A 10,923-nucleotide genomic window follows, 5' to 3' on the forward strand; every position below is an offset into this window, starting at 1 on the left:
GGAGTGGACGGAATCAGATCCTGTGGATCCATTCTTATGATATCACACACACAGTAGGGAGCATACATACCATTAACACTTCAATTAATTACTCCTCAAAATTTGTTTTTAGCTATATTCACTCTTTATTTTCTTTTAATGAATTGTGTCTTTTGTTTTGTTTTGATATTTGGGATTAAACCAAACAGCTGCTTTACCACTGGCTACATCCCTCTCTGCTGCCGTCCGGCTGGGCAAAATAACCAGGAGGTGACAAGCAACTTGAAGGTTGAAGCAGGAACTGCTTTATTACGGAACAACAGCAGTATATATACCTAACTGATCACACACAGCTTGACTCAATTAACATCATCCAGATACAGCAATCAGCCAATAAGGAATTCCCACCATCTTAATGGTTCCATGGTGTTGCTTCACAAACCACACCTCCTGGCAAACTGCCAGGCACCATCTTGACTTGATTCTCGGCCCCCAACACCTCTCCTTTATATTTTTGTTTTGTTTTGTTTTGAGACAGGGTCTACTAAGTTCCTTAGGGCTTTGCTAAGTTGCTGAGTGTGGTCTTAAACTTGCAATCTTTCTGTCTCAGTCTCTTGAATCACTAAGATTATAGGTGTATGCCACCTAACCCAGCATGAATCACATCTTTATTTAACCAGAAAAAAATGTGGCAATTCCACTGAATTTATCAGGACTAGTAACAACTTCTCAATTTACTGCCTCCCAAATTATTATGTAGATGTCTCAGTAAACACAAAGAACATATACATATATTAATATGCAGATATATATATACACACACACACACACACACACACACACACAAATACAGAGAGACATTTAAAACAACTCTTTTTTAAAGAGGGAACTATTGAAAAAAAATAAATTGTCTGTGATTCAATGATAACCTATATTAAACTACTATGAAGTTTAAAAAAATTGGGGTGAATGATATAGCTCATCAGAAGAGCACATATTTACCATGCAGAATGCCCTGGGTTCAATCACCAACACACACCCCCCCCACACACACACACACACACAATCTTATTTATTATGACCTTATCATGGAAGCCAAAGAAAGCACAAACTACCAGGAACTTCAATTGAATAAGTACATTATGCACATTAAAACAGAGTTTGGACAGTGAGCTAACTGGCTCAACAGATGACCATTCACCACTAGAGAGGAAAACAAGTGGTACAAACTATGTTCTATTTCACTGTTGCTATACAGTATAAAATGGGAAGTAATTATACACAGATGTGTCCTTGCTCCCCTTTCATTCCCTTTATTAACAAGCTCATTTGACAGCATCTTTTAAGAAATTATTGTATGTGGAGCCAGGTGGAGACACTTCTCTTGACCAAGACACTTGTTGCCTTTTCCTTCTATGAAAGGAATCTAATGGAGGTGTGCACTGCCTACAAGAAATATAAGCTGCCTCTCTTTTTTGAGTATTCAAATACTGTTTAAGGGTATGTGTTATGACACCTGGGATTTACTCTACAGTGTTCCCAGGTTACATATGGGGGTTAGGTAAAATAGGTAATAGGTAAAATAGGAATCACAAAACTTTGAAAAATCTGGCAACTACATGATAGGCACATGGAAGCTGTTTTCTTAATTGTTTTTACTTTTATTATTAAATTATTTTCACAATAATAAGGTCTATTAATTTTCTAGTGTCTTAAAAATGTACCACAGACCAGATGAGTTAAACAACAGACATTTTATTTTCCAACAATTTGAAGGACAGAAGCCTCTGATCAGGGATGGTTTATCCTGAGGCCCCTTTCCATAGCTTGTTTTACTTGTGTCTTCTTCACATGGGCTTACCTTAGTGTATACATTTGTATCCTCTTATTATAAAGTCACCAACCAAACTGGATTATGCACAGACCTATTTCTTTCACCTTAAATGACCATCTAAAGGCCCTCTCTTCAAATACAGTCTTCTTCTGAGCTTGTCAGGACAGGACTTCAATATATAAATTTTGGGTATATAAATTCAGTTGATAAAAGGTAAAATATTTAATGATGATCATTAGTTTTTTAAATTTTATTTATCTATCTTTATGTGGTGCTGAGGATTAAACCCAGTGCATCACATATGCAAGGCAAGTGCTCTGCCACTGAGCCACAACCCCAACCCATGTAAAAACTAATTTAATAAATATTAGAAACATAAGAAAAACCATAAAAGTACTGGAAGAATATATTGATGTTCTTATAATTATGGGATAGGAAAAACATTTCTCAGGGCAGAAATATAAAAGAAAAATCTATACATTTTACTAAACACATTTTTGAATTTTCAGTACAACAATAACACTAACCAAAGCAATATGTTACCAAGGAGGCTGGAAATCTATAACTACCCATGATGGTGTGTGTATATGAATATGTGCATAAATGACAGTTACATAACAAGACAGACAAATGATTCAATAAGAAAATGGGAGACGGATCTGAACAGTGAATTCACAGCAACACAGTAAGTGTGAGAAGTGGCCAGGCTTATCCCTTCAAATAGAGACCTTTACTTTGCATATTAGCAGCTTTTTCTTGGCATAAAACCAAATGCAGATAAAGGTGTGTAAAACTGAATGCCCAGACAGACTACACAGGACCATGAGCTGCCCTGGAAGGCAATGTGCAGAAAATGCCCAAATCCCTGAAGGTGCATGCCTTTACCTAGGAATTCCATCTGTGGGGATATAAGGACATTCTGAGGGGTGTCCAGAGATAATAAAACATACAAGGTCACGGTAATATTGTTTCATGATAATGGAAAAGAAAAATAGATGCCAAAAGGATTTTAAATAAGGCACTATGGCTTCAGGTTGCAGGAGGGACTAGTGTAAATACAGCAGGTCTCTTAACCCTATTCCTAGGTTCTCTTACTATGGCTGCATTGTATCAGGGATTGAACTCAGGGGCATTCAACCACTGAGTCACATACCCAGGCCTATTTTTGCATTTTCTTTAGAGATAAGCCTCACTGAGTTCCTTAAGGCCTCACCATTGCAAGGCTGACTTTGAACTCGCAATCCTCCTGTCTCAGCCTCTTGAGGTGCTGGGATTACAGGCATGGCCACCGAACCCACCTGGGCTACACTTTTGATCCAAATTTCCAGAGTTCTTAAGTTATAAAAAAAAAAAACAACAAAACTTTTTGTACTTTCTTTTAAAGTTGTATATGAACACAATGTCTTTGTGGTTTCTTAAATTTATGAGCAAAATTAACTTAAAAAAAAAACCTTTAGTTTGTTATACATAACAATTACACATTTAGAGCACAATTTTTCATATCTCTGATTGTATGCCACAAAGTAACTCTTAGCAAATATAGCAAAGTACGGATACTACCCTGCATTGTATCAGATAATAATGGAATGAAATTAGAAATCTTTGTTTTTATGTTGTACTGAAGATCAAACCCAGTGCCTCACACATACTAGGCAGTGCTCAACCTCTCAGTTACAATTCCAGCCCCTTTTCATACTATTTTTGTATAACAGTAAGTCATACCGGTATGTTTCCTATCATATCAAGAAGTTATGTTGAGTTGTTAAGTTTGTGGTAAAGGGAATTTAAATATGTAAAAGTTTCCTTTTTTTTCTGTATTTATTGGTACTGGTGATTTAACCCAGAAGCACTTATCAGTAAGCCACATCCTCATCCCTTTTTTTATTTTCATTTTGAGTCAGTCTCTAAGTTGCTTAGGCTCTTGTTAAGTTGCTGAGGCTGGCCCTGTACTTGTTATCCTCCTGCCTCAGCTTCTCACAAGTCACTTGGATTACAGACATGAGCCACTGTGCCCAGCTAAAAGTTTCTAATTTATAATTCAGTGTTTACTCATGTGATAGCAGATGAATTTATAAACCAATAAAACAATGGAACAGCTTTTGAGTAGAAGTTTAATGCTGGTTATTTTTAAAGATATGTTACCAATTATCATATCAATTAATTTCATAAATTAAATGAAAGCCTATTATGCAAAAATATACTTATCATATTCACATGTCAATTAAATTATGCCTTAATCAAACTGCATGAGCAAGAGTTTGCAGTTCAAATAACACAGCTTCAAATATGTTGATGACATTAGCAGATCATAGCAAAGTTATTTTCTTCAGGGCGGCAGACCTCAGAAGATGAGGCTAGTGCATTCTGTCTCTCAACAGACCTTGTAATCATTAGACTGTGGCTGTTGTCTATGATCAAAAAGACATGAAAGTCAAAAAATTGGCCTGTTTTCATCAACTTCACTATCAAGAAATTGGTGTTGCTTAAAAGGACCAGGAGAAAAGTCGTAAAAAAAGGAAATTACTTGCTGTAACAAGTGGCTCTGTGTTTGGAAAATGGAGCTACCTAACCGAACACATATCAACTACATTAAAGCTCTGTGATTATACAGATTGCAAACTGTTCTATATTCTGAATGATAATAATTTCTACCACCCATACTAAGGGAGTTCCTGACATACCCTCAGCACAGCTTTGTTTTCAATTACTTGAAAATAATGTGCTACAAATAATATTCAAAACCTTCATGAAAACATAAGTAACTTCATATTACAAAACATTTTTGACTTTGAGTTTGACAAATCTGGGAGGTCTGCATTCAATCCAGGAGGGTGATGCATCAAGAAGAGAAGGGCAAGGGTGTTTTCTGTTCTCCAAGAATACTATTGAGATTATGTGTGCTCTTGGCTGATAATGATTAAATGTGTCAGTAATTAACAGCACCTGACACTTCATGGGGCACTGAGTCCAGCACTACTCAAGGCTCTGAGTTCACAGTTCCCACAACTGTTTATGACTGACCTGCTTCTTTACCCAGAGAATCGAAAGAGCATTCCCATTGAACTCCAGCAACAACAGGGCTGCCCCCTACCATGTGTCAGGAACTCTGCTTTTCCACTGAATTCACTTCTGTATTACAAGATTGCCATGTGTGGCTCTGGCTGGCAAGACACCGGACAGATTTGCCCAATGTCACCAAGATACACCAGGAAAGGGCCTGCAACCTTTCCTGGTTTGTCTGTGCACCTGCTGTGCCACAACTCACCTCATCCAATGGCCAATCCCAAGCCATGGCCCTTCCTCTCTCTGCTTGATGTTTTCCCTCTCTGCTATTGGGGCTGCTGTGGGAGCCTCTCCCACAGCATTGGATGCCTCTGAACATGACCACTGAGTCACCTTCCCTGGAACAGAAGCCAGCACCTCACCACCACTTGTGAGCCCAGAGAGCCAGACCAAAGCACATGCTCAGGGAGCAGAGCCAAGGGCAAACCTCCACGCCTGGAGCAGCAGGTAAAGGGGCCTTGTGCAACCACCATGGGTACTGTGTAAGGCTGTGGTGGGGCCATAAAAGCTTTGCCTGCAGCCCTGTTGAGTAGCCATCCTGGAAGCCTGTCACACTGTTTCTCTGTTCTCAAGCAGAGACCAACAAGGCCTCATCAGGTCTGCAATGCCTGCCTCTTCAAATTCCTACTGAACAGGGTACAGAAGAGCCTTCACTGATGTTATCATCACTGCATTGTCAGTGTTTTTGTTCTGGCCTCAAATCTATGTTTCCTGAAGTCACGTTCAGCATTTTCATATTCTCTATGGTGCCAGAATGACACATGGGACTCAAGAATGACTCAACCATAGGGGGGCATGGGAGGATTAGATGAACTCTAGATAGGGCAAAGGGGAAAAAGGGGAAGGAGGGGAATGGAGGGGAAATGGTAGGGTAGGAAAGACAGTGGAATGAGATAGACAAAATTACCCTTACTACATGCATGAAGACATGAATGGTGTGACTCTACTTTGTGTACAACTAGAGAGATGAAAACTTGTGCTCTATATGTGTAATAAGAATTGTAATATATTGTGCTGTCATAGATAACAAATTAAAAATTTAAAAAATGAATAAAAAAGAATGACTCAATCATAGGCTTCAGTTGAGAAATTAAGATGATGGGTGACATCATAGCAAGGGAAATAATTTTCTGAACATCATTCCAGGTACATCCTTCAGTGGGGACTTTCCATCCTAGCAATTTGAAATGAATTCTGAATTTGTCAGAAACTGTGTTATCAGCCACCACTGGAGCCACTCAAACCCACTCATTTGGTTCAGCACATGACCACACCAGGTATGCTCTCAAAGTGTCTTTTGAAAAGCCCCTGGGAAGGCACTACACACCCACAACCTGCAACAAAACTTTAGCAGAAGATTCGAAGATTCAAACGCTTAAAACTGAAATCCCAGGGACACTGTCCCTAGACCTAGGCCCTGCTCTTTCTTGACTCTGAACTAGTGAAGGTGAGAGAAGCATCATAGATCCTTCAGAAAACCCTCCTGCCCCAGAAACCCAGCACTGCAAAAAGTTTGAGGAAGCTCTCAGAATCCTCTATGGTAGAGTTTTGTGAGCAGTTTACTTTTGAAAGACCTCATCTTCAATCTTGGTGTGCATCATTTCTTCCTCTTATCATTGACATCCCCTTGAACTTTTGCTCTGTATTCAGGAGGGATCAGCTTCATGCCTAGCTCCTTCCTTCCCCTCTAAAGACACCATCAGAAGCCACATCAGAGTGAAGAAATTCCTGCTAGTGTAACTCTTCATCTACAAGAGGAATAAAGAGGGAGGAAAAGAAAAGTCGAAAGATTTTAGAAACTTAGACTAAGATCAACTCAATTTATCATTTAGACCCAAACCTATGAAGAACTACAAAGTGAAAATCTCAAAAAAAATCACTGTAGCATCATAATATTGACCAACAGAAGAACTACTGAGCATGTTCACACATGTGAATAGCTTCACAGAGGCAGACAAGACACAAAAAGATCCAGATCAACTTTTAAAATATTATTCCTTTTAAATAGGAAAAATTAATGCTCTTTTGTTATGTTGCAGCAGTTTTACCAAACTCTCAGAGTAATACCAGCCCAGAGGAAAAAAAAATAAAGTCAATAGAGCCAAGGTAAGGGACTGTGATCCTGAGAGGAGAAGCTGGAGAATTTGAAAATAAAAGCAAAATTATGTATTTCAGTTACGTCATACATGTAAAACCTACATGAATGATTCCTTGTCTTAGATGTTTTTGTTTTCCCTAGCCCCAAACCTCACTGTTAATCTGAGGAAATACACACAAACACACACACACACACACACACAGATTTTTGTAAACAATCACAAACAATAAAAAAAAAATACTTTGCAGACTGCCAGAAAATGGTCAGAGCCCCCGTATGACCTGATCTGGAGCTCAGACATTGCAACTCTGCACTTCTCTGTGGCAACACCAAGCACAATACCTGCCTCCAAGTGGTGGGAGAGCTGATGAATGCATGTCTGTGGTCAAGAGACAGATGAATGATTATCACAACAAATAATGTAATGGGCTCATGGAATAGTGCAACTTGCTCCTGAAGAACACATGATTCTTATGTATATGAAGGACCACAGTCATATGCAGAAATCATAACCTTTTAAAAGGAGCAATCACTTAACTTCTGCTTTCAGAGGAAGATTCTTTATATGAGGTCCAGAATACATTTTTAAAACTAAGAACTTCAAAGCCTAAGTTATCACTGATACATAAGGACAGCTACATTGCCTCAAACTTATTACTAATCAGTGTAAATCTAATAAAGCACTTACTTTGTTCCTGAGTTGTAGAGTGTGTGAAGTTAATGTAACACTTACCTTTACTTTACTTTTCTGTAGGTAGTGTCTGGTGAAAGTGTCAGATGATGATTTTAACTTTTGTAGAAGTCATGATTCAGCATTAACACAACAGAGCATGTACCTACCCTGTTCCTGCACTTGGTTGTGAGAGAACATGAAGATTACCTCCTGCCTTCCCTCTAAATATTTAAGTCCAGGGCTCAGCCTCTTTGATTTTTTAATGTTTTTATTTATAAACCAATCTTCTCCCTCACATATTTTTATGTCTCCATAGGAGTATCATGTTAGTTTTAGTTTTTCCTTCTTCTCCCACATAGAAAACAGGACTCTAATTACATATTTGCTTCCATGCTTTTTGACTAATACTTGGTTTCTTCTGTATTTCTGATTTTTTCCAAATACATTCACCTGCTATCTCCATAAGTGATATTTTATATTTTTTCTGTGTGTCCATCATGTATATTTCAAAATTTGGAAAAACAAAATGCAATCACTAATAAATATAAACTGTTTATACTCTTTATATTTTAACCTCTGATGACCTTGTGCTTTATTAAATTTATAGTCCATTATTCCACCTTATACAATAAGGATTCTCATAAAGATTGGAATAAAGAAAAAGAAAAAAAAAGAATGAATGCACACAAGCATCAGCTTTCCCCTGTCTTTCTCCTCAATCCACCTCCACAGCATGTGAGTTGAGCCCTTTACTCTCCTGAAAGTGTACATTTCCACCAGTGACTCTCACTCACACCTAAAATTGTAGATACCACAATGTAACCTGAGGACCTCCAGTATGTCGCTATCCCAGATCTCTCCTTAGCATTCTTGGCAATACCAAGCTGTTTCCTTGACCCTTCCCCTAGATGTTACAAACCTAACATTTCATAACAGAACTCTCCATATTAGTAAGTCTTTAATACCCTACACTGGCTCCACCTGTTTTCCTCATCTCACAACAAGGTTTGATTCTTCATGATCTCAACAGCAAGGTTTGATTCTTCATCAACAAAGAATTTCAAATTCTTCTTTTTCCCTCACCTCTCAAATCTAATCACAAAAACTCTTAATCCAACTTCTTCTATTGCCTCTACCATAGTCCTACTTTGAGTTTCTGTCATTTCCTGCTTCTCCAGTCCCCCTCTTGCCACAATAGGAAAATCATTTAGAAACATAGATCAGGTCATGTGATGCTCTTGCTTGCAATCACTCAACAATACTCATTGAACTTAAGCACTGGATCTCTTATTCCAGCATCAAAGCCCTTAATGACCAGCTTCTGTCTCTGTTCTCATACCACTTGTCCCTTCACCCACTGGACTACAACCATTCTGGCCACTCTCGTCCTTAGAACAGTCCGAATTCTATCTCATCTTCCAGTCTCTCCATTCTCCATTCTATGACTCTACAATGTCTATTCTCTGAACACGCAGTGAAAAGTTTGTTCTGGCTATTCAGCATTCAGAGAGGCCTTCCACCACACCATTCAGCTGGGCTACCTTGCCAATTCCAGGACCTTGAGTGTTTTAGTTTTCTCCATTGCACTGACCACTCATTGTGAACTAAATTGATTTTTTGTCCATCTACTAAAAAGGAATAATCATGAGATGTTCAGTCTATCTCCATCACTGCTAAATCACCCTGATTTTGAACACTGCTGAACACATAGTCTACACTCAATAGTTGAATGAATATTCATTTAATGAATGAATATAAAGATTTGATTTAAATACCAGCTTAATGCCAAATTTCATGGCAATATTTTCCTAATGTTTATAATAAGTTATTTCATACTACAAACACACACACACACACTCACACACATACACATACACATGAAATATATATTTTAAATCTACATGTAATACATGGGAAGCCTCAGTCTATAATCAATCAACAATATAGGTGAAAACTTACCATTTGCAACAGCATTTGAAGTTGGGGGCAATCTTATGGGACAGACCCCTTAACCTGTGAGGGGTTGTAGAGGCCACCTCCAGGAAGACAGTGTAAACACTGATTTAAATTCCAGAACACATATTGTTGGAGAAGCCTTCACACATCTGGTGTGAGGAGTGTTTTGAATGGTGTATGAGAATAGAAAGGAACACGTTTTGTGAGATTTTTACAATTAGATCTCTTGAATCCTGAATTTGGTCATAGAAATTATGCAAACTGAGACTTTTAACTAAAAAACTGGTGGCCAACTTTAGTGACTGGCAGTCAGAATAGTAACTACATTCTGCACTGCAGAAGGATAATAGTTGCAAGGTAAGTCTCTGGTGCACATGTTCTCAACTGTTCCCTATCATTGTTCACTGAGTTGACCATCTTAACTCAATGCTAGACCTTCAATTATGGTGAAATTCCAGTAAAGCACTTTCTGCTACAGGCTTTTAAGAAATAACCTGAAAATGTATATCCAACAAGAGGCAAAGTTTCATAGCAATCATATCTTTCTAGATTAATTCCTTGAGATTTACTTCTTATTTTTAAAATATTCTGACTGCCAACCAAGCATCATTTTCCACAGCTGTTTTCTAATGAAGTACCTCAGAAGTAAGAAACATACATAAATTCTAAAACAACCACGTTCTGAGACCCAGTGAAAAAGTAAATCATTGCATACAGAATTGAAGTCAACTACTTATGCAGAACTGATTTCATTCTGCCTGGTCTCTGGAAGGAGAAGTAACCATTCTGCTGAGTATGTAGTATTGTCATAGGTGGGAACTTATTCAGAATTTTGCTACATGTACATTCTAATGGCTTACATAGAATTATTTTGAATATTTTTTTCTTTGTTTTTTATTAGCTACACATGACATTACAATGATCATGGAAATTCATACATTTGAATCAATTGGGGTATAATTTCTCATTTTTCTGATTGTACAAATTGCAGAATCACATTGGTCATACAGTCACCTATATACATACAGCAATCATAATATCTATTCTATTCTGCTGCCCTTCCTATCCCCCCTTCCCCTTTGAATATTTTAATATGAGATAAATGGTATCATGCTGTATATATCCAACTGCAATTTGACTTATTTTTCCACGTTAGTTCCTGGAGTTGACTGTCAGGGACATACGTGCTCAAGATTTCACCGAGTGCAGTGTATCACTTGACTTCACTGTGATTTACTTAGCAATTTATATACTGATGAACATTTAGGAATCTTTGTTGATTGCCTGGTTTTTGTTTCAAATGGAATTTATTTTTTATGT

Source organism: Marmota monax, unplaced genomic scaffold, assembly GCF_021218885.2.
Source record: "Marmota monax isolate L192 unplaced genomic scaffold, Marmota_monax_Labrador192_F-V1.1 WCK01_AAM20220418_F8-fsc00678, whole genome shotgun sequence".
NCBI lineage: Eukaryota > Metazoa > Chordata > Mammalia > Rodentia > Sciuridae > Marmota > Marmota monax.